The sequence below is a fragment of the Odocoileus virginianus genome, chromosome 7 (genome assembly GCF_023699985.2).
Source record: "Odocoileus virginianus isolate 20LAN1187 ecotype Illinois chromosome 7, Ovbor_1.2, whole genome shotgun sequence".
Taxonomy (NCBI): Eukaryota; Metazoa; Chordata; class Mammalia; order Artiodactyla; family Cervidae; genus Odocoileus; species Odocoileus virginianus.
This window is the reverse complement of record NC_069680.1, coordinates 44,194,737-44,218,910: the sequence shown is the minus strand read 5'-3', so window position 1 is coordinate 44,218,910 and position 24,174 is coordinate 44,194,737. Positions and strand designations below refer to the sequence as shown.

The following is a 24,174-nucleotide window of genomic DNA, read 5'->3' as shown; positions in this document are numbered from 1 at the left end:
CCAAGGGGGAACGGCACCCTTTCTTGTACAACCTTAGTTACCTGATTTATTACCTCACCCGGTTGTTCCATCTGCTGTGAAATCTCATCTCCCCTTACCTGAGGCAAATTTGGTGACACCTGTTGTATTATGGGAGGGGGCCACCCATACACTGTCTTGTATGGAGAAGAGCCATAGGGCCGTGGGGTCATCCTGGGTCTGAGCAGAGCCGTCGGAAACCAGTCCCCCCAGGAGCAGGCAGTCTCTAGGATCCACTTGGAGAGTGTCTCTTCAAGTATCCGGTTGGTTCCTTCTACCATCCCAGAACTCTGGGGCCTATATGCTGTATGTAATTTCCACTTGATGCTTAAAGTTTTGCTTACTTGTTATACTAAATCAGCTACGAAAGCCGGGCCATTGTCCGATCCAATGCTGGTAGGAAATCCAAATCTGGGAACTATCGCCCTAAGCAGGCACCAGGCTACTTCTGATGCTCTTTCAGTTCGGGTAGGAAAAGCTTCTACCCATCCCGAGAATGTACATACTATGACCAGCAGGTAATGGTAGTTGGTGAGGTTTCATTTCACTGAAGTCCACTTCCAGGTGTTCAAAGGGAAGCGTGCCTTTTAGCTGAATCCCTGGAGGTTTCTGTCTGTGCCGAGAGGCAGCATTGACCTGTGAGCAGGCAGCATTGTCCTGCATAGGGAAGAGAGGCAGGGAACCAAGAAATATTTTCAAATTAGCTCTTCCAGTTTATCATGGCCTAGATGGGTCACTTGGTGTGTTTGGCTTACCAGAGTGGGTGCCAGCCCCTCCGGTACCAATAATTTGCCACTTGGCAATTCCCACCATCCCTTTTCAGTCTTGATGGCCCCTTCCTCTTTGGCTAGTTGGTTTTGGGCTTCAGTGTATTTTGGAGAGTCTAGAGTTAGCTCAGGTAGCTCTGCCAATATGAGAGCTTTAATAGGGGCTTCCCTTGTCACCCCCAAGCCCTCGGCTGCTTGTTTAGCGGTCTTATCTGCCAGTCTGGTCCTTGAGCCTGGGGGGTATCCTCTTTTTGATGTCCTCAGCAGTGTTTGACTGCAACCCTTTCTGGTTACCAGGCAGCATCTCATAGGGTCTTAATTTCTTCCTTATTTTTAATATCTTTTTCGCTAGCTGTCAAAGGCCTCTCTCCTTATACAGAGCCCTGTAGTGTGGCAAAAGCATACCTGGGGTCTGTGTAAATGTTTGTCTTCTTACCTTTTGACAGCTGGAGTGCCTGGATTAGAGCATATAGTTCGGCCTGTTGAGCGGACCAGTGTGATGGCAGAGAGCTAGCCTCAACGATGACTTCTTCCATGATTACTGCTTATCCTGACAGTCATTGTCCTTGTTTCACCCGGCTGTTGCCATTGGTGTACAGGACCAAATCTGGGTCCAGCATTGGCTGTTCTCTCATGTCAGGTCTGCTGGCATATTTCCTTGCAATCATGTGAGGGCCCACCTTCTCCCACAAGAAAGAGTGGCCAGATTCAGGGCCTAACAAGGCTCAATAGTAACATGGGGGTTCGCACATAACAGTCCCTGGTACTGAGTAATCCGGGATGTTGACAGCCATTTATGGGGGTCCCCTCGCAGGAGAGTGTTGACCTCATGCGGGGCTTTTACAAACAAATCTTGGCCCAAAGTCAGCTTGGTTGCCTCTGGGACCAGTAAGGCAACTGCAGCAACTGCCCGTAAGCATCCCAGCCACCCAGTGGAACATTGTCCAGCTGATTAGAGATAAGTCACTGGTCTGTCCCATGTGCCCGTAATCTGGGACAACACTCCCATAGCCACCTTTGTTCTTTTTGGTCACATAAAGAATAAACGGAAAAAAAAAATTGTTAAAAATTCAAACATATGGAGGCTAAATAACACGCTTCTGAATAACCAACAAATCATAGAAGAAATCAAAAAAGAAATAAAAATATGCATAGAAATGAATGAAAATGAAAACACAACAACCCAAAACCTATGGGACACTGTAAAAGCAGTGCTAAGGGGAAGGTTCATAGCATTACAGGCTTACATCAAGAAACAAGAAAAAAGCCAAATAAATAACCTAACTCTACACCTAGAGCAATTAGAGAAGGAAGAAATGAAGAACCCCAGGGTTAGTAGAAGAAAAGAAATCTTAAAAATTAGGGCAGAAATAAATGCAAAAGAAACTAAAGAGACCATAGCAAAAATCAACAAAGCTAAAAGCTGGTTTTTTGAAAAAATAAACAAAATTGACAAACCATTAGCAAGACTCATTAAGAAACAAAGGGAGAAGAACCAAATTAACAAAATTAGAAATGAAAAAGGAGAGATCGCAACAGACAACACTGAAATACAAAGAATCATAAGACACTACTACCAGCAGCTCTATGCCAATAAAATGGACAACTTGGAAGAAATGGACAAATTCTTAGAAAAGTATAATTTTCCAAAACTGAACCAGGAAGAAATAGAAGATCTTAACAGAGCCATCACAAGCAAGGAAATCGAAACTGTAATCAGAAATCTTCCAGCAAACAGAAGCCCAGGACCAGATGGCTTCACAGCTGAATTCTACCAAAAATTTAGAGAAGAGCTAACACCTATCTTACTCAAACTTTTCCAGAAAATTGCAGAAGAAGGTAAACTTCCAAACTCATTCTATGAGGCCACCATCACCCTAATTCCAAAACCAGACAAAGTGCCACAAAAAAAGAAAACTACAGGCCAATATCACTGATGAACATAGATGCAAAAATCCTTAACAAAATTCTAGCAAACAGAATCCAACAACATATTAAAAAAATCATACACCATGACCAAGTGGGCTTTATCCCAGGAATGCAAGGATTCTTTAATATCTGCAAATCAATCAATGTAATACACCACATTAACAAATTGAAAGATAAAAGCCATATGATTATCTCAATAGATGCAGAGAAAGCCTTTGACAAAATTCAACACTCATTTATGATTAAAATTCTCCAGAAAGCCGGAATAGAAGGAACATACCTCAACATAATAAAAGCTATATATGACAAACCCACAGCAAGCATTACCCTCAATGGTGAAAAATTGAAAGCATGTCCCCTGAAATCAGGAACAAAACAAGGGTGCCCACTCTCACCACTACTATTCAACATAGTTTTGGAAGTGTTGGCCACAGCAATCAGGGCAGAAAAAGAAGTAAAAGGAATCCAGATAGGAAAAGAAGAAGAGAAACTCTCGCTGTTTGCAGATGACATGATCCTCTACATAGAAAACCCTAAAGACTCTACCAGAAAATTACTAGAGCTAATCAATGAATATAGTAAAGTTGCAGGATATAAAATTAACACACAGAAATCTCTTGCATTCCTATACACTAACAATGAGAAAACAGAAAGAGAAATTAAGGAAACGATACCATTCACCATTGCAACAAAAAGAATAAAATACTTAGGAGTATATCTACCTAAAGAAACAAAAGACCTATACATAGAAAACTATAAAACACTGATGAAAGAAATCAAAGAGGACACAAACAGATGGAGAAACATACCGTGTTCATGGATTGGAAGAATCCATATTGTCAAAATGGCTATTCTACCCAAAGCAATCTATAGATTCAATGCAATTCCTATTAAGCTACCAATGGTATTTTTCACAGAACTAGAACAAATAATTTCACAATTTGCATGGAAATACAAAAAACCTCGAATAGCCAAAGCAATCTTGAGAAAGAAGAATGGAACTGGAGGAATCAACTTGCCTAACTTCAGACTCTACTACAAAGCTACAGTCATCAAGACAATATGGTACTGGCACAAAGACAGAAATATAGATCAATGGAACAGAATGGAAAGCCCTGAGATAAATCCATGAACCTATGGTCACCTTATCTTCGACAAAGGAGGCAAGGATATACAATGGAAAAAAGACAACCTCTTTAACAAGTGGTGCTGGGAAAACTGGTCAACCACTTGTAAAAGAATGAAACTAGAACACTTTCTAACACCATACACAAAAATAAACTCAAAATGAATTAAAGATCTAAATGTAAGACCAGAAACTATAAAACTCCTAGAAGAGAACATAGGCAAAACACTCTCCGACATAAATCACAGCAGGATCCTCTATGACCCACCTCCCAGAATATTGGAAACAAAAGCAAAAATAAACAAATGGGACCTAATGAAACTTAAAAGCTTTTGCACAACAAAGGAAACTATAAGGTGAAAAGACAGCCCTCAGATTGGGAGAAAATAATAGCAAATGAAGCAACACACAAAGGATTAATCTCAAAAATGTACAAGCAACTCCTGCAGCTCAACTCCAGAAAAATAAATGACCCAATTCAAAAATGGGCCAAAGAACTAAACAGACATTTCTCCAAAGAAGACATACAGATGGCTAACAAACACATGAAAAGATGCTCAACATCACTCATTATCAGAGAAATGCAAATCAAAACCACAGTGAGGTGCCATTACACGCCAGTCAGGATGGCTGCTATCTAATAAAAGTCTACAAGCAATAAATGCTGGAGAGGGTGTGGAGAAAAGGGAACCCTCTTACACTGTTGGTGGGAATGCAAACTAGTACAGCCACTATGGAGAACAGTGTGGAGATTTCTTAAAAAACTGGAAATAGAACTGCCATATGACCCAGCAATCCCACTTCTGGGCATACACACTGAGGAAACCAGATCTGAAAGAGACACGTGCACCCCAATGTTCATCGCAGCACTGTTTATAATAGCCAGGACATGGAAGCAACCTAGATGCCCATCAGCAGATGAATGGATAAGGAAGCTGTGGTACATATACACCATGGAATATTACTCAGCTGTTAAAAAGAAATCATTTGAATCAGTTCTAATGAGATGGATGAAACTGGAGCCCATTATACACAGTGAAGTAAGCCAGAAAGATACAGAACATTACAGCATACTAACACATATATATGGAATTTAGAAAGATGGTAATGATAACCCTATATGCAAAACAGAAAAAGAGACACAGATGTACAGAACAGACTTTGGACTCTGTGGGAGAAGGCGAGGGTGGGATGTTTCAAGAGAACAGCATGTATATTATCTATAGTGAAACAGATCACCAGCCCAGGTGGGATGCATGAGACAAGTGCTCGGGCCTGGTACACTGGAAAGACCCAGAGGAATCGGGTGGAGAGGGAGGTGGGAGGAGGGATCGGGATGGGGAATACATGTAACTCCGTGGCTGATTCATGTCAATGTATGACAAAACCCACTGCAATATTGTGAAGTAATTAGCCTCCAACTAATAAAAATAAATGAAAGTAAAATAAAGAGTAAACGGCTTAGCAAGGTCTGGCAGGCCCAAGGCGGATGCTGATGTAATTGTACCGGGTTTGAGTTCTATTACCAGTGGGGCTTGTTTTGCAAGCCTAGGGGGGTTGTCTTCCGCCCAGACCTCAGGGAATTGTTGAGTTAACTCTCTCTCTTGACTGTTTAGCCTATCCGGTTTTCTTGCCGGGAGATTGTGCAACCTCCATTCATCTTGAGGGGTTACCGAGAGGAACAGTAAATAGGTGGTTGAGCCCACTCAAACAGTGGGTCTTTAGTGGGGGGAAAGGTCAGTTGTGCCCCCAATGTAGACAGCAAGTCTCTTCCTAACAAAGGTACTGGGCATTTAGGGATGTATAAAAATTCACGAGTCACTTGGTGTGACATCGTGGTCAGATGATGGGACCCCCATCTGACATTTTCAGGGTAGGCTAGAGACACAAAGGCTGCGTTTATCACCATCTGAGACCCAGCAGCCTCTGGCTGGGTCTATTGGCGTATAAAGTCTATAGGCCTCGTACAGTCTTTTGCAGACCTCAGAGGGTGATTCGCTTTCCCTTTGAATCACTTCGGAGGGTTTTGCGATACTCATAGCTTTCTGGGCTCCCCTCTTGAGACCTTGTAAAGTAGCCGCCCGATCTCTCTCCAGGTGGCCCCTCCCTTCCTGTGTGTTACAGTCCCAATCGGGCCCCTCACTGGGGACGGCTAGTTCTGCCCACACTGCGGGTTTGCAGTACCCCTAGGTGCCATTTCTGTGAACCATTTTCTGGCCTCAGTTGGGATCCTGTGTCCTTCCTCAGTGCTGAAAAGGGAGACTAGTAGTTGGATTATGTCATCTTATATAGGGCGGTGGGTTTGAAAAATAGTCTCCACTAGCCTAATCATGGCTTGTGGCTCCTCCGAGTACGGTGGAGCATGTCTCTGCCAGTTTAATATACCCGTAGAGGAAAATGGCTGGTAATAACAGGCTGCAGGGGGCTGATGGTAGTGCCCCATGCGTCCTGACCTGGAGGCTGCTGTAGCTCTCCGAGGGACATCTGTAGTGGGGTTCTTTCCCCCTGTTTCTTGGTGGGGCGTGGCCTCGGTCTAATTGCTGTGTTTTCTCCCCCCTTCCCATCAGTACTCACCGGGAGAGGTGGATACAGTCTAGGAGGTCCAGCTGAGGTGGAATTCTGGGGGCGTGGACCAGAGGTCTCCATTGCTGGGATTGGAGGCTGCCAAAATGGCGGCTCTGTGAACTCCGGGAGAGCGGGTGGCAGAGCAGCGGCTGCTGCAGGAACTTCACCCGGCCCTGGATGGGGCGTTAAGGCGGCCTCTGGTCCTGGTGGAGCCCTGGGAGGCAGGCGCGTCATTACCCAGTATGGGCGAGGGGTCAGGTCTGCTGCTGCTGCTAAGTCGCTTCAGTCATGTCTGACTCTGTGCGACCCCATAGACGGCAGCCCGGTCATCCCTGTCCAAATCCTGTAGAATTTCCTTTCTCATCATCAGTCAATTTTTGTGCCATTAATATTTTTCCCTTTCCCTTCTGGATGCAGAACCTTGTCCAACTAGGAGGGTCTTGGGCTAACCCTAGCCATGAGTCAATATGTGGATATTGACCCAGGTGTCCTGGCTCTCCTGTGACTCCTGTGTAGACTGCTTCCACTGTTTTTAAGTTCACGGCGTTCTCTGGTGGCCATCCTACTCCCACAGGGGGCCCTTCGACCTCACAGAGTATGTGGAGGTGGTTAGGCTTCATCTTCACCCCACAGTCTCCTCAAATCCCTTCTTTAAATTTTAAATCATGCACTCCAATACAGTTGCCTTAGATTCACTCCCCCGCATCTTGCTTACCTTCTCAGACCTTCTTCTACTTTTCCTTTTTGTTCTGTCTACGAAGTTCTCAGTACCCTATATACTTCTGATATTTCCACTCAGTGACACTTAAATTGCCATTCTGCCTCCTTCCTAATTGGGGTGAGAATAGCCTTACCTGCCAGATCCCAGAGAGAGAGGTGGGATCGGCGTGCCTTCACCTGCTGGTCAGCACAGCCGAACCAGAAGAGCACGTGATCCAAGACTGTTTCTCCCTTAGCTTTTAAAGTCCATTTTGCCTTGGTGGGCTTGATCAGGTGTGGATAGAAATACAGATGGGTTAAGTATCCCACGTCCCAGGCCATCTCCGGAAAAGCCAATTCGTACTTACTTATGTATCCCCCTCCTTCTAGCCTGACAATTCCGAGGGGGTCAAGAATTTTATAGCAGATGGGACACCTCCTTGGGGAGGGCAGAATACGAGCACATAAAGACCAAGTTTCTTCTCCTAACAATCCCCTGGCAATTGCTTGGTAATAATTTTCCCCAAGACGGTGTGGACACCACCTCCTAAATGACCTTCACAAATTTCCTTCCTAAGCCCTAACACACTCGTCAACCTGTATACCAAGCAATCATTGCCACCTGCCTATTCCAGGCTCTTGTGGGTCTGTGCCCCTTCTAATCCCTCCCAGGGGGGTGATCAGGCCCCCTCTTCCACCCTACCGGGTGGGTTCCTCCTCACCTGAGCGCTCAGTTCCCCTGCTGCCGTCCACTGCCTGCTAACGTGAAAGGTCCAGGCACTGAGAAGCAGAATCCTTCTAGAAGGGTGAGGCGCCTTACCCCCTCTGGAAGATTCGAGTCTCAAGGCCTCGGCATAGCCCCAAATGGGACTTGCTTCTCAAAGTGAGGAGTTTCCCGGCCAATGCACCAAATGTTGTAGCCGTGCGGTCCGGGAAACAAACTCACTCAGAAGGACAATGCAGATAGTGGAGTGCAGTTTATTACACTGGCGGGCCCGAGGCAGAGTCTCCTCTTAGCCAAGGACCCTGACCAGTTTTTCTGAAAACCTTATATACCCTAAGTATATGTGCCCAAACCCACCTCCCCAAATTCCCTGAAACCAGTCTGAACAAAGGAAAAGAAAGATACAATCAAAGTTCACCCGTGATTCATATGCCTTAAGCCTAGGGAGTTATCAATAGGCCTGTGGTCATACCCCAATAAGTATAATAGAATTTATGATTCTATTCGTTTACACAGATAATTAGGGTATTCTTTTAGGCAACAGAGAGTCTAGGTATGAGCCCTGGGGCTCTTCCATCCAGGGGGCCTGGTTTTCCAGTTGGTGTGTAGTTTCCACAGATACTGGGCATCTAGCTCAAAGTCCACAGTCCGGCCCAAGATGGCGTCCTGCTTTCAGGATGGAGCCTGTTCTGTTTCCTCCTTCACCCCGACCAGGGACTGAATCTGTATCTCCTGCATTGCAAGGTGGACTCTCAACCACTGGGCCACCAGGGAAGTCCCCCTGCTTCCTTTTCATGAGGGAGGTGGTTCTTTGGAAACCCTCCGAACTGCTCAGAGAAGGAGTATCTTTAGATTTCTGAGGCATCCTTTGGTGGGGCTGTCGCTGTTGCTTTGTTATCACTGCTGCTGTCTCGGTCATAGGCATTGCAGGACCCAACTAATGGAAGCCAGCTTGTTTTCAAAGTCTCACTGAACCCCTCCCACAGCCTGCCAGTTTGGAAGGGATGGGTTTGGCTCTTAAGCCCTTATTAGCGCTTTTTATAGACACAGCATTAATTCAGAAAGGACAGGGAAATTCTGCCTTATAAAATTGTGGTACCATGATGCCAAGCTGCACTGATGCTGAGGTGCAGGTATCCAGATCCCATGCTTTTTAAAAAATTAATTGTGTGGCCACACCAGGTCTTAGTTGCAGCATGTGGAATATTTAATTGTGGCATGTGGGATCTAGTTCCCTACCAGCGATTGAACCTGGGGCCCCTGCCTTGGGAGCATGGAGTCTTAGCCACTGGACCACCAGGGAGGTCCCTCAGATCCCTTTCTGAATGACTGTAATTAATATCTGTGACTCTCCTAGCACGGTGCTTGGCCCACAGATAAGTGCTTAAAATGTAGTGTCTGCTCTTGTGATGATGATGTTCACCTATGGAATTAAAATGTTGAGTTGTCTTTTTTTGCTCCACCATCCTGGGCATTTCCTTTAAACACCCAATGTGTCAGCCGGATGTTATTTCCCCTCAGAGGAGCCTTGTTGCCTTTCCCCAGGATGGCCGTGCTCACTCAGAGGAATCTGACCCTTTGTACTGATCTCACCGGGCCCAGGCCTCCTTCCCAGCCAGCTGTCAAAAGGTTCCTGGTGGCCGTCCACCCACCCCTGAAGCACTGCCCATTGGCAGTGAAGGGGTATGCATTTCATTTCATAGTTCCACGTTTCATCCTGAGTGTCTCTTGACCTGCAGGGGTCGATTCAGTACCAGGAAGCCACACACATCTCTTCTGGAACATTGTGTATCCACTGTTTTTGGATCTAAGACCTTTGACCTGCTGACTACAAAAGCAGCTTTTCCTCGGGGAATCACATTATCCCTGTTAGAAAGCAAGGGAGGAAAAAGAGAAACAAAGCCTTGTGGAGGCCTGCGCTTCAATAACATTCATTTCCTTTTCTCTTTTTGTTTCTAAACTTATTTCTGTTCCATGTCAGTGTCACGTAATTGACATGTATATTTCCCTCTTTTGTTTGTTTTTTCTTCCCCAGAAAGATTTAATGATGCTTTTGTGAATCCCGTCTCTTTCCTTGACTGAGGTGAAGGGAAGCCCATTTCCCAGTCTTTGTGGACTTTTTCTTTTTTCATTAAAAAAAAAAAAAAATTGAGTCATATGGGGCTTTTACGTACTACCTCAGACCCTCCTCAGTGCCAAGCAGTGAGAATGCTGCATCTTCCCCACAGTATAGAAAGAGGAATCAAGAAACTTATTGATTAAAAACTCTTTTGGCTGATTGCCACAAATGCTAGATATTTCTGCCTGTGCTTTTGTTTATTTCACATATTGGGAAAATCCTGCTTGTTGCTTTTTTTTTTCTTTTAACTGATAGGGCAATGTTTTTACTGAGTAGAGATGGCTTGCCAAGAAAGTATACATTCCCAAACACATTGATATTTTTTTCTTTTATCCATTCAAAGGATGAATTAGGCCTAGGAGAGTCATTGATATGCAAGCCTATATTATGCTATGTGCTAAGTCACTTCCGTCGTGTCTGACTCCTTGAGACCACATGGACTATAGCCTGACGACGGGCTCCTCTGTCCATGGGATTCTCCAGGCAAGAATACTGGAGTCAGTTGCCATTTCTTTCTCCAGGGGATCTTCCCAAGCCAGGGGTCAAACCTGAGTCTCCTGTGGCTCCTGCATTTCAGGCAGATTCTTTAGCACTTGCTCCACCTGGGAAGCCCAAGCCTGTATTGTAGTTGTATGGTTTTTTGGTTTTTTTTTTTTTTTTTTAGTTCTACCAGTTTATTGCTACCAACCCATCTCCCTCCACCCTCATGCACATATGCTCAGTCATGTAACCGCATGGACTGCAGCCCGCCAGGCTCCTCTGTCCATGGACTTTTCCAGGCAAGAGTACTGGAGTGGGTTGCCATTTCCTTATCCACAGTTGTATGTTTTTATTTGTTGTTTCAGTCGCTAGGTTGTGTCTGACTCTTGCGACCTGTGGACTGTAGCCCACCTAGCTCCTCTGTCCTTGGGATTCTCCAGACAAGAATACTGGAATGGGTTGCTATTTCCTTCTCCAATTATAGTTGTATAGTCTGATGCTTCATTCAAAGCTGTTTCCATTAATTTCTTTAATTTCCCCAGGATGCACCTGCTGACCTAGTGAGACCACTCTCCTTTCTCCATGAAAACACACCCTGCTTAATGCTGCTCCTGTGCTTTGACTCATGTTTTTCCTCTCACTTGTTTTGTTCATTTCCCCTGCTGTGTTTCTCCACCTGCCTTCTAAAACTCTGTGCCTTTACATATACTGTTTCTTCTGCCTGAAGCACTCTTTCCACCATCCTGAGTTTCTGTCCCCTGAACCTGTCTCTAGTGTCTTTGGCTGCAGGAAACATCAACTCATTAAACTGGTATAAGGAGATCAGCCCTGGGTGTTCATTGGAGGGACTGATGCTGAAGCTGAAACTCCAATAGTTTGGCTACCTCATGGGAGAGTTGACTCACTGGAAAAGACCCTGATGCTGGGAGGGATTGGGGGCATGAGGAGAAGGGGACGACAGAGGATGAGATGGCTGGATGGCATCACCGACTCGATGGACGTGAGTTTGAGTGAACTCCGGGAGTTGATGATGGGCAGGGAGGCCTGGCATGCTGTGATTCATGGGGTCACAAAGAGTCAGACACGACTGAGCGACTGAACTGAACTGAACTGAAGGTAAAGGGGAACTTTTATGGAATGATAAACGGACAGGAGGAACATGGATCACAAAGAAGCTCAGGTGAATTTAGGGCTGGAAGAGCTATACATCTTTCTGAGCAGCTGGAATCGAGGCCTGAGGAGCCACTGGAACTAAAGCAAATAACTCCTTCAGCTCACCTTCTCATTGTGCTACATAGTTGCTTACTCCGAGTCTAAGCCAGAGTTTTCAACCTTGTCATAATTGACATTTTGAGCCAGATAATATATATTTTTTGGCAGAGCTGTCCTGTGCACTGTAGGGTTAAAGCAGCATCCTTAACTTTGTCCACCAGATGCTGAAGAAAGCACTCTGACTATGATGGCAGAATGTGTCTCTAGACGTTGCCAAGTGGCCCATGATGGATCATATTGTCCCTGGTTGAGAACCATTGGTCTACCTGGAGCTGCTACCTTCCTCTCCTGGTTCTTAGCGCCTCTGGGTATATACATAGCAGAATATGGCTCTCCAGCCTAACTCAGCACCTTCCAGCTCCAGCCTGACTCAATCACTTCATTTTCCCATTGGAGAAGAAGAAGTAAATTCACTCATTCGTGTCCGACTCTTTGCGACCCCCGTGGGCTGTAGCCTGCCAGGCACCTCTGTCCATGGGATTTTCCAGGCAAGAATGCATTACCTGTTCAAAAGATACAGAATTGGTTCAACCTTTGGTTGGCTCTTGGGGATCAGGTGTGGACTCCTGGTTTGGTGAGCTAGGCCAGGGGTTCAGATTGTATAGCATTGACATGGCTGCAGGCCCCCTTCCCCACGGCCTGCTCTAGGATCATTCTGAATGATGGAGCTGAATTCCCTTGAAGCTGAGCTGGACAAAACTTCTAAAATATTTTATTAAAACATTGCCTTTTAGAAAATTTTATTTTATATTGGAGTTTAGTTGATTTACAGTGTTGTGTTAGTTTCAGATGTATAGCAAAGTGATTCAGTTATACATACACAGATTTTCAGATTCTTTTCTCATTTGGGTTATTACAGAATATTGACTAGAGTTCTCTGTGCTAGAGGTAGGTCCCTGTTGATTATCTGTTTCATATACAGTAGTGTGTTTCTGTTAATCCCAAACTCCTGATTTATCCCTTCCTATACCATTCCCCTATGGTAACCATAAGTTTGTTTTTGAAGTCTGTGAGTCTGTTTTATAAACAAGTTTTTTTTTTTTTAATCTTTTTTTAGATTCCACATACAAGTGATATTATTTGATATTTGTTTTTCTCTGTCTGACTGACTTAGTGTGATAATCTCTAGGTCCATCCATGTTGCTACAAATGGCATTCTTTCATTCTTTTTTTTTTTTAAACTGAGTAATAGTTCTTAAACATGGAGCATTAAACATGACTGAACAGATGAAACCTCTGTAATTAGTGGAGATGGTGCAGTGCAGCAGTTAAGATCACGGTTAAGACTGTTTGCGTTCACTTTCAATGTGCTACATGCTGGCTGATGCTTGGACAGACTGATCTCTCTCTGCCTCAGTTTCCTCATCTAGGGAATGGCAGTAGTAATAATAATAAGAACAACAATAATAATAGTTAATACTAGTATATCAGTTCCCACATGTGCCAGGCACTATTCTAAGTGTGTTAATTGAATTAACTAAATTGTCACAACTATGAGCTGAAACCAGCTCTCAGAAAGGTAAATAAAAACTATGAATGCTTAGATCTAGCAACAAAATGAGTACACTGTTAATGTATGGAAAATTTTTAGTTTTCACAGCTTTTTGGAATTATATGCTTATATATCCATCCCATTTTATAGAAGAGGAAACAGGTTCAGAGAGACTTAGTAATTTAACCACAGTTACAGAGCTGAAAGTTCAGAAGACAAGATTTAGATTCAGGCAATTTGATTATAAAGGACTGTCTCTTGAGCCTGGTGTTATAATACTTTATATATCAGAGGGCCGTTGTGAGTATTAAATGAGTTAACATGTATAAAGAAACACTAAGATCAGGTGTGGCATATACTGCATGTTATTTAAGCATTAATTATTATTGTGATTTTTCTTCACTCTGAGGGGTCATTGAGTTTATTCTTATAATGGTTAACAGTGCAGTGGTGCATTCAGTGCCCAGAAATCAGTGCTTCCCAACCTCTCTCATGGATCCAGACCTCAAAAATCATGATCTTCTTAGCCACACTTGGGTAAACCATGAGACTGTTTCTGGCCTGGGCTCTTCCCAATCCAAGCTTCTGCCCAGCTGAGGCATCCTATTATGGGCTGAATGTTTGTACGCCCCTCACATTCACATATGGAAGCTCTAACCACCACTGTGCTCTAACCACCGCTTTCACATATGGAAGCTCTAACCATCATTTGGAGACGGAACTTCTAAGTAAATAATTAAGGCTAAGTGAAGTCATAAAGGTGGGGCCCTTTCTAATAGGATTAGTGTCCTTATAGGAAGAGATGCCAGAGAGCTCCTCCCACAGTCCTCTATTTCTGGCCAAACATCCCCCTACCCCCACCTGCCAAGGAAAGCCATGTGAGAACACAGCAAGAAGGTACCCACCGTCGAGCCAGGAAGAAAGCTGTCACCATAAACCAGATTTGTCAGAACCTTGATTATGGGCTTCTAGCCATCAAAACAGTGAGAAATAAATGTCTATTGTTTAAGCCAGTCAGTGGTATTATGTTATATTTTGTTATACCAGCCTGAGTTGACTAGTACAGATCCATATCCCACCTGTTCAGCAGTGGGTAAGCTCTGAATGAAGACACGCTGATGTATTTTTCTCTACACAAAATGACTCCAGGCTGTTGAATTTTCTGGGTTTTTTTTTCCCCCTCTTTTCTTTCTCTTTTTACTTGGTTGATTCTATTACCATTAGACTCTTAACAATGATTCTGTGTTTGGCTACAGATTTGTCTGTTATATCTTTTCCCTCACACTGTGCTTACAGCTTATCATTGGTGGGTTTGACACCCATAAAATCTACCTTGTTAGCAGTAAAAATTAAACTGGCCTTTGGAATGTAGATCTCAGCCGTTCATCAGCCTTTTTTGCTGTGTTCTTAGTTGACTGCTTTCTTGAGAAACGAGAAACCAAATAAATTAAATTTGTATTATTTGACTTTCTTTTCTAAGTGAAGAGTAAGGATTTAAGACATGAATGGTAAATTGCAGACAAAACTGTACATTTCAATCTTTGTAGGTGATTAATTTTTTTTTTAGAAATTAAAATATTTTCTGTTCTCATCCTAAGATCCTAAAACTCTTTTGGTATAAATCAAGCGTTTATTTATTTTTATCCCGAAAATATCAAGGAACTCAGTCTTCTCCTAACCCCCAGCAAAGACAGTTTTGTCATTTTCAGCATTCTCTTAAAAAGTCTGTCAAAGAAAAGGGAGTGATATCCCCGTGTGAGCCTAAAATGTCACAGAAAGAACACTGTAGTCTCATTTTGTCTAGTTACAGTTTACCTAAAGTGGACTTTTTCACTCCTTGTTATTTACTCATCAAATATAGCATCACTCTGTAAGAGGAAAGCAGTTTTGAAAATTATAGTGAAAAAACATGCTGGAATAAATTTATTTTACACACACACACATCACACATTCACTTTTTTGAAAAAAAAAAAAAAAAAAAAAAAAACCCTAAAAATTGAACTTGGTCAACTGAATTATTTCCTTTAGACAGCCTTAAAATATGATCATAAATTTTCTCTTTCCACAGATAGATGTCTTGTTTTTGGTCTGTTGGGAAGAAAAGAAGTGAAGTAACTTTTAATGCACGTGTATGTACTTGGTCCCCAAGTAAAGCTCTTTTAAGTATTCCAGAGGATAAGATCATGACAAGTTTAAATGATGAGGGCAAACACAACCATGATAAAGATATGAAATGTCAAATGTAAAATCTGTCAAAATGTGAAAAAGAATATATGAATCGATGTTGAATGCAAAAAAAAAAAAAAAGCAGTAAGAATATACTTAGTTACAGTGTGTAAAAGTGGTTTTATTACTTTTTATAAGAAGGGTATAAGAATATTCCAAGAAGTTCAGAAAATACAGGCAGGGATCATTCATAATCTTACTTTCCCCACACAGCTATTTTCTTTTTCTCTGCATTCCTTTCTCTTGTCCTTGTGCATATGCATTTTTGTAGTTGTACCCATAGCTTGTACATTTCATGTTCTGGTTAAGAGTTAGCCCAACATGGGCATTTTTAGGTACTGCTACAATCCTCATAACCGTCCTTTGTAAAGGCTTTATAATAATCCATGGATGGGACATGCTATCTGTGTACTACTTAGGAAAAGTCATTAAAAAGGAAAGAGAACATGGACATATTTGTTATTTGATACATAGATATTTGCCTGCAAAGAATTTCAGTGCGCAATTCTAAAGAAAGAACTAACTAAATATTGCAGAGAAGTGAAAATTAGTTTAAATGTTCAAAGAGCATCATATTTCTTGAATTTACTGTTTTCCATCATTTTCTCTTTACTACTATCCCTCATTCAATTATTTAACTTCTTTGTCTTGTCTCAGTAATGTAAGGGAAAATTGACATAGATAAAACCTCTGGGTCTCTCCCTGACTCTTTTCCTTTGGCTAAATGACAAGAAATATGGGTGCTTTCAGCTATGATAAAGATTGTCATTGTTATTTAGATGCTAAGTCTTGTCTGCCTCTTTTGCAAGATGGGGCTCCCCCATCCATTGGGCTTCCCAGATAAGAATACTAGAGTGGGTTGCCATTTCTTTTTCCAGGGAATCTTCCTGATCCAGGGATTGAAGTCTCCTGCATTGCAGGTGGGTTCTTCACTGCTGAGCCACTCGGGAAGCCCATGATAAAAGTGTTTATTTATTAATACTTTGCTAACTCTGTCATTTGAAATCGTAACTGGTTTAAGTTTAACTTAGGTAAGCATTTTTTGAGTGTCTACTATATAGTTGCATAATTGCTTTGCTTTTTTTTTTTTTTTGCTTCACTTTTTAATTAGGGAAATTATTGAAAGGTACAAATGAAGATGAAAAATGTATCTGCTGGTATAATAGGGAAGAGGATTAATATATGTTATTATGTGAATATTTTAATGGTTGTCAGGCACTTTAACAAATATTTTGCCCTTTAATCCTCATTAAAGCCCTAATAAAGAGGAGCTATTAACTCCAAGGTACAGAGCAGGAGACAGACTCAGGAAGTTAAATCAAATGTCAAGTTTATACAGCTATTAATTGTCAGCACTGGGATTCAAAGCCAGACATGTCTGACCCCAGGCCAAGTGCACTGGTCTGTGTGCTTCAGCATTCATATTTGTAGCAGTCTAAAAGGCCTCAAAGATCAGTGGTATAGCTGAGGGAGGGGGAAACCTCTGGAACTCTTTAGAGAGGGGTATCCTGTCAGAGGAATATGGGTTGTTTTTTTTTTTTTTTAAGACTTTTTTTTTCTGAGCTGTGTTGTGTTACTATTTACAGCTGCACCATTTCCTAAAGGACTCTTGTAAGCCTCCACGGAGAAATGTGCATTCAAAACAGCTTTCATACCCAGCCTCAGGATCCTTGTGAATGCCTCTCGGTGAAGTCTTTGGAGAGGGAACGGTGATAGATATTCTTTTGCAGTTTATAAATTTCTACTTGATGTCACTGCTATTCTCCGCACTATCTTGATATGAAATATTAGGATAATCAAAGAATGTTGAAATTTTGAATTCCTATCCCTTTCCTAAAACTCATGGAGGCGGTCTGTTACATCAACAATCGTGATAATAAGAAGGTTGTGGTTCAGTCACTCAGTCCTGTCTGATTCTTTGTGACCCCTTGGACTGCAGCACGCCAGGCTTCCCTGTTCTTCACTATCTCCCAGAATTTGCTCAAACTCATGTCCATTGAATCAGTGATGCCATCCAACCATCTCATCCTCTGTCACTTGCTTCTTTTCCTGCCCTCAATCTTTCCCTGCATCAGGGTCTTTTCCAATGAGTTGGCTCTTTGCATCAGGTGGCCAGAGTATTGACGGGTTCTTGTGTCTACCTCTAAATTGGTTTTGAACTTGTGAGGAGACCAAGTGGTTTATTGATCTTTTCGATCCCAATTCCTACCTCACAGAGTTGTTGAGAAAATGAAATGAGGCAATCCATATTATATCACAAAGCGTAGGATCTGCCTGTAGTATGTATTCAAATAAATGTTAACTATTCTTTCCTAAAATGCTGCCTTGTGTGCTAATAACACTGATAATTGGGGAGAGAGGCTCAGGACTACTAGCCAAGAAGGACTGCACCACTCTAGCCACATAAAAGATGACGCTACCCTGTCACCGACCCAGGCAGCCCTCAAATAGCCATAAGCCTCATTTGATGGGCGTCTGCCCTGGGTTCAGGTATAGAGTGAAAGAGCTGAGAAGAATGAGCACTCTCCGCTCTCAGGCCGATCCCACTTTGAAAAAGAAAACAAAAAGCTAAGCGTGTACCTCTGTTTCTCCCACCCCCATGAATCAGATAACCAACTCCTTCTCCTGGGGAGAAAGGTAGGTGAGAAGGTAGAGGAAGGCTGGAGAGGCTAGTTGTGCTGGAGTTTCTGCCCCTTGGAATCAATGGAGAGGAGGTCTTTGTCTCCAGGGGTAGGGGACTATGCCTGGCTCCACCCTGCAGATAAAGGGAACTGAGGCCTTGAAGCATAAAATAAGAGTCATAATTAATAAGTGCAGGGAAGTCTTAATTCTAAGTGGTGGAGTTAGGATTAGTCAGGCCAGCCAAGACAGGCTCTTACTTTGTTCAGGTAAAGGTCATGGGAAATTAAGAGGGAGGGCAGATCTGAGCAGGCTACCAGCAGAAGTGGTATGAGTTTCACTCACTTGTTCTGAGAGATGGGGAGGAGTCAAAAGCCTCAGAGTGTTCTAACACACCTAGTTGGTAAATGGTAACAGCATAAAAATAAAATGTGTTTCCAGGAGAGACTAGCCAATGCTTTATAGACATGGCTTATAGACATACCTTAGAGAGTCTGAGGTACCCTGTAGGCTGTTGGAAATTTGAATCTGTAACTCGGTAGGAAGATTGGCGGCAGAGATGCAGATTTTGGAGTTGCCCTTGTAAAGGTGATTGTGGGCTGAACCTAAGGGAGCGTTTCAATATGAGCTGCAGGGGACTTTGGTTGTGCAATTGAGTTATATATTTGAAACACACCAGAAGGTTTGAGTCAGTAACCTGGAATAGCTTAATATAATTTTAAGGCAAGGCCCAGCATTGATTGGCTCAGGACTTGACCTCATTTTTAACCATAGCCCTGAGCAAGTTTTTAGGTTACCCTGGTGTGCAGGACAGTTTCTATGTGCACCTCCAAGTTCACTGACCATCCATTGCCACTCAGTTCTCTGCCCTGGGAGGCTGACATGTAGGGGCTACATCAGTTGGATTCCTGTTGGGTTCAGCCACTGTTGGGACTTGGAAGTCAGGTGGAGTGTGAGGTTGGTGTACTTATTTCCTTGATTTTTTTTTTTACTGTCAGATCCTTATGAACTGGCTGCTTTCCTTTACCCAGTGACTCTACAGAAGGTTCCAGTAACTTCTCTTTTCCTTTGCCTCTCTGGCCTGGAGGTGGTAATTGTACCAGTCCCTTCTGACCTTTGATAGATCTTATGAACACTTGCCCACACCTTTGTAAATAGTACTTTTGTTGAATCTCCCCGGTTTTTCAGTTCCTTCTGGGACCTTGAATAAATAATATATCTAGTAAACCAGAAGGAATTGATGTTTTTCAAGGCACTAGGCTTACCCTTAATAAACAGAGAGAGGCTTCTAATCTTGGCTGGGGGCGGGTGGTCCTCGGACTCAGGAGAAAACAACAGAATTAGTACAAGGTATGCAAATCCATGCGTACATGACAGCATCCTGTCAATGGACAGAAGAATGTCTTACAGTTACCACGATTTTTCACATTTGTAAGTGTCTTAGTGAGTCATCAAATAAAATGTATTTGAAAATGCCTTGAAATTCATTTTAACTGCTGCCTTTACATATTTTATGAATCAACAGATAACTTATTCTAAAAATACAACTATTGCCTTACTTGGCTAAGGAAGTACCTTGTGATGTATACAGGGACCTCACACACAAAAAAGTTGGGGATTACTTCCAACCTTTTTTTTTAATCAGACTTTTCCGTGGGTCCAAAGCCAGAAGGAAGTGAGAGGAACGGGTTCAGTCCTAAGTATTTCAATCAAGACAGAGACAAAGACAGTCACCTACATCTTGAAGGAACTTTTGTAAAAACTGTGCTCACTTGTTCATTTCCAGGAAGAAATTCAGATTCTGGGTCCTGCACTAGGGAGCACCCCACACTCTCAGCTTGGCAACACCTTGTCCTTTGTGTGACCTGCCATGGCTCCAGCGGCGAGCAGAGTCTACAAAGTGCAAAAATAAACATCTCTAAGGGCCTGTGGAATTTGATGGCCTGTGCAGTGTGGGCCAGACAGTGGGCCGAGTGCCAGACCTGGTAGGCGAGCCTCTCAGCAGCCCACGTTCGTTTTTAGTCCCTCTGCAAAAGCAAGAAGAGACGGCCAGCCTGGCAGTGAAGTTCTGTTTCCAGGTGTGGCCCTGCCCCACCGTGTTCTGTGACATCTCTGTACTTGGGGCTCTGTAACCCAGATACTGGGAAGGCTGGTTAATCTAGTTTGACAGATTAATCTGGCTAAAAAGAACAAAACAATTAAAAAAAAAAAGAACAAACGAGAATGGGTGATTTCTTGCCCCTATTCCTCAAGCTCCCATCCAGAACTCTAGAACTGGGGGATGTCTCATTACTATTTACTGAGTCCTGTTCTCTCTCACGGAGAAGGCAATGGCAGCCCACTCCAGTACTCTTGCCTGGAAAATCCCATGGATGGAGGAGCCTGGTGGGCTGCAGTCCGTGGGGTCACTAAGAGTCGGATATGACTGAGCGACTTCACTTTCACTTTTCACTTTCATGCATTGGAGAAGGCGATGGCAACCCACTCCAGTGTTCTTGCCTGGAGAATCCCAGGGACGGGGGAGCCTGGTGGGCTGCCGTCTATGGGGTCACACAGAGTCGGACACGACTGAAGTGACTCAGCAGCAGCAGCAGCAGCAGCAGGTCTCTCTCAGGAACCATGCTAGCCACTGAAGCATTAAGGCTCCCTGCTCTCAGGGAGCTCACACTCTGAGTGCAGACCTGAGTTCTGCCTGCGCACTCTTTTTTTTTTTTTTTTTTCTATTTTTTTAATTGGAGGATAAGTGCTTTACAATATTGTGCTGGCCTCTGCCATACATCAACATGAATCAGCCACAGGTATACATGTGTCCCTTCCCTTCTGAACCCCTCTCCCACCCCATCCCACCCCTCTAGGTTGTCACAGAGCACTGTGTTGAACTCCCAGTGTCACACAGTAAATTCCCACTTGCTATCTATTTTGCATTTTTAATCATTTTATTTTTGGCTGCTCCACGCAGCTTGTGGGATCTTAGTTCCCCAACCAGGGATTGACCCCATGCCCCATGCAATGGAAGCACCAAGTCCTAACCAATGGACTGCCAGAGAAGTCCCTGCCTGCACTCTCTTCTCAACACTGGTTCTCTGTAACACTCTGTGACTTGAGGGGTTAACTTCCAGCCAACTGAAATATTTCACTCGGCTCCCCTCCCATGTCAACAAGATGGCAGGGGCAGTGATTACAGAGTGAGGAAAATGTTGTGGTAGAAGCAGGCAGCGCTGTTCTGCAATAAAAGCTTCTCTGTCAACTATCAAAACGGCTCTGTGAAATGCATCTCAAGCGCCACGTTTCTTCTCCATAGCAAGAAGCCTCTGATAGAACATAATCTGATTTAATAATTCTGGATGCTGTTAAGAGTATAAAATTAGAATTAAAGAGTTCTGCAGGGTCACTGAGTTAGACACGAAAATTTCTTCCTTGAATCGCACAGATATTGAGCACCAGTTTTCTACCAGACATTGTGCTAAGTGCTGGAATATTCACAACATGTTATATTTTTTATCAAGGAGGGCTAGGTACAGCTCAGGCCTATCACTGCTTTTACTTATATTTCCAAATAGGAGAGAAAAGAACTATATTTTTGCAGAAAATTGTTCCTGGGGGCAAGCTCCTGGTTATGAACTGCACTGTCAACAAACTGTTGGACTCCGGAGTAAGCATTTTTCTGATGTTGCCTAGAATCAGCGACTCTGGCTTAGGGACTGACAGGGTGAGAAAAAAGCTTGCTTTTTACTTTCTGCCTCCTATGAATCACAAATTGTACCTTTTTCTCTTTTTCTGTAGTCCAAATACCATATAAATCACTCTGCTGTTTATTCTACATCTTATGTAAGGTATTCCTATCCTCAAAGTTTCATAGACAATGTGGAAACATTGGCAGCTTTATTATCTAAGGTCAGTGTTTCAGTTTAGTGCCCAAAGGTCCTGACAAACATTCAAAAATTTCTGGTTGGAGTCAGTAATTATTTACTCCTGTGTTACCAGGATCTGTGTGAGGACTAAGCAGAGAGAAGCAGAAAGGAAAAGCAAAAGGAAAAAAAAAATGTAAAGCACTTTACTTTAGTCTTTAGTCTTTCTGCACTTAAGAACAACATATTTTTTTCACAGTGTATGTGTAATTCATTGGGCAACATAAATAAATAAATCCATATGCATTAGGAGATATCCCTAAGACCCAGAGAGTCCATGTGGGAAAAAAACAAGTTGAGTCCTTGAGGCAGCGACTACACAAACCTGAGCAGAGTAGAGGAGGATTTTCATTAATTCCCCTCCCACTTGCAGTCCTTTCTGGGGCTTGAGTTTGTCCTGGATAAAAGTCTGTAAGGATCAACATTATGTAAGGATCAGCTGTAATGCTTTGCTCCATTGCCATAAAGGCTGTGCAGAAAAGTGCTGGAATTCCCTCACATCAGACCTGGAAGATGGCCATTTAATGCACATCCCCTAGGCCTGGGTGTTCAATGGGGCCTTGAGTCTTGGAGTGGGATGGAAGAGACATTCAGTCCTTGGTTAGTGGGTATAATAAAAATGTCCAGGGACTAGGAGAGAGGTCTCTGTTTACCAAGAAGATTATATTTCACTCTGCATGTGTGCTAAGTTGCTTAAGTCATATCTGACTCTGTGTGACCCCCATGGACTGTAGCCCGCCAGGCTCCTCTGTCCATGGGATTCTCCAGAAAAGAATACTGGAGTGGGTTTCCACGCCCTCCTTCAGGGATCTTCCCAGCCCAGGGATCGAACCTGCATCTCTTATGTCTCCTGCATTGGCAGGCAGGTTCTTTACCACTTGTGCCACCTGGGAAACCCATATTTCACTGTTCAGTTCAGTTCAGTCACTCAGTCATGTCTGACTCTTTCCGACCCTATGGACTGCAGCACACCAGGCCTCCCTGTCCATCACCAACTCCCAGAGCTTACTCAAACTCATGTCCATCGAGTCGGTGATGCCATCCAACCATCTCATCTTCTGTTGTCCCCTTCTCCTCCTGCCTTCAATCTTTCCCAGCATCAGGGTCTTTTCCAATGAGTCAGTTCTTTGCATTAGGTGGGCAAAGTATTGGAGTTTCAGCTTCAGCATCAGTCCTTCCAATGAATATTCAGGACTGATTTCCTTTAGGTTGGACTGGTTTGATCATGCAGTCCAAGGGACTCTCAAGAGTCTTCTCCAATACCACAGTTCAAAAGCATCAGTTCTGCGAGAGTCACGGACAAGATGGTTCCGCCGGTGCAGGTCTCTCTGCTCATCAAGCTCGGCCGTTACTCCGCCCTGTTCCTCAGCATGGCCTACGGCGCCAAGCGCTACAATTACCTGAAACCCCGGGCAGAAGAGGAGAGGAGGCTCGCAGCCGAGGAGAAGAAGAAGCCGGATGAACAGAAGTGCATCGAGCATGAGCTGGCGGAGGCCCAAGAGGATACCATATTGAAGTGAGCCTGCCCTTCTCCGGAGCAGTGTGGATGAATAAAGTTTTCTGTGCTCTGTGGCAAAAAAAAAAAAAAAGCATTAATTCTTTGGCATTCAGCTTTCCTTATAGTCCAACTCTCACGTCCATCTGTGACTACTGAAAAAACTATAGCTTTGACTAGATGCACCTTTGTTGGCAAAGTAATGTCTCTGCTTTTTAATATGCTGTCTAGGTTGGTCATAACTTTTCTTCCTAGGAGCAAGCATCTTTTAATTTCATGGCTTCACTCATCGTCTACAATGATTTTGGAGCCCAAGAAAATAAAGTCTGTCACTGTTTCCATTGTTTCCCCATCTGTTTGCCATGAAATGATGGGACTGGATGCCATGATCTTAGTTTTTTTAATGTTTTTGAGTTTTAAGCCAGCTTTTTCACTCTACTCTTTCACTTTCATTAAGAGGCTCTTTAGTTCTTCTTTGCTTTCTGCCATACATATTTCACCATAGCATTTAGCAAATATATGCCAGGCACTGTTCTAGGTGCTGGAGACACAAGATTGAACAAAACCGTGCTAGCTTCCACCAGCAGGTAGCTTGGAGGCCAAGTGGGGAGCAGCAGGATGCAGAGATTAAGACCACAAGCTTTGGACTCAGGGCAAGGCTGAATCTTGAATAGTTAGAGCATTTTTTATCTGTAAAATGGAAATTATAATACCTCCTTCACAGAGCTGAGATAA

General features: G+C 43.3%; 1 protein-coding gene and 1 pseudogene across 5 annotated transcripts in view; both read left to right on the top strand.

Moving 5' to 3' along the window:
- The window catches only part of SLC16A12 (solute carrier family 16 member 12), a 113,849-nt gene that overhangs the window by 44,662 nt on the left and 45,013 nt on the right, over positions 1–24,174 (top strand). The gene's annotated exons all lie outside the window — the stretch shown is intronic.
- Positions 23,200–23,512, top strand: LOC139036036 (ATP synthase subunit e, mitochondrial pseudogene; annotated as a pseudogene).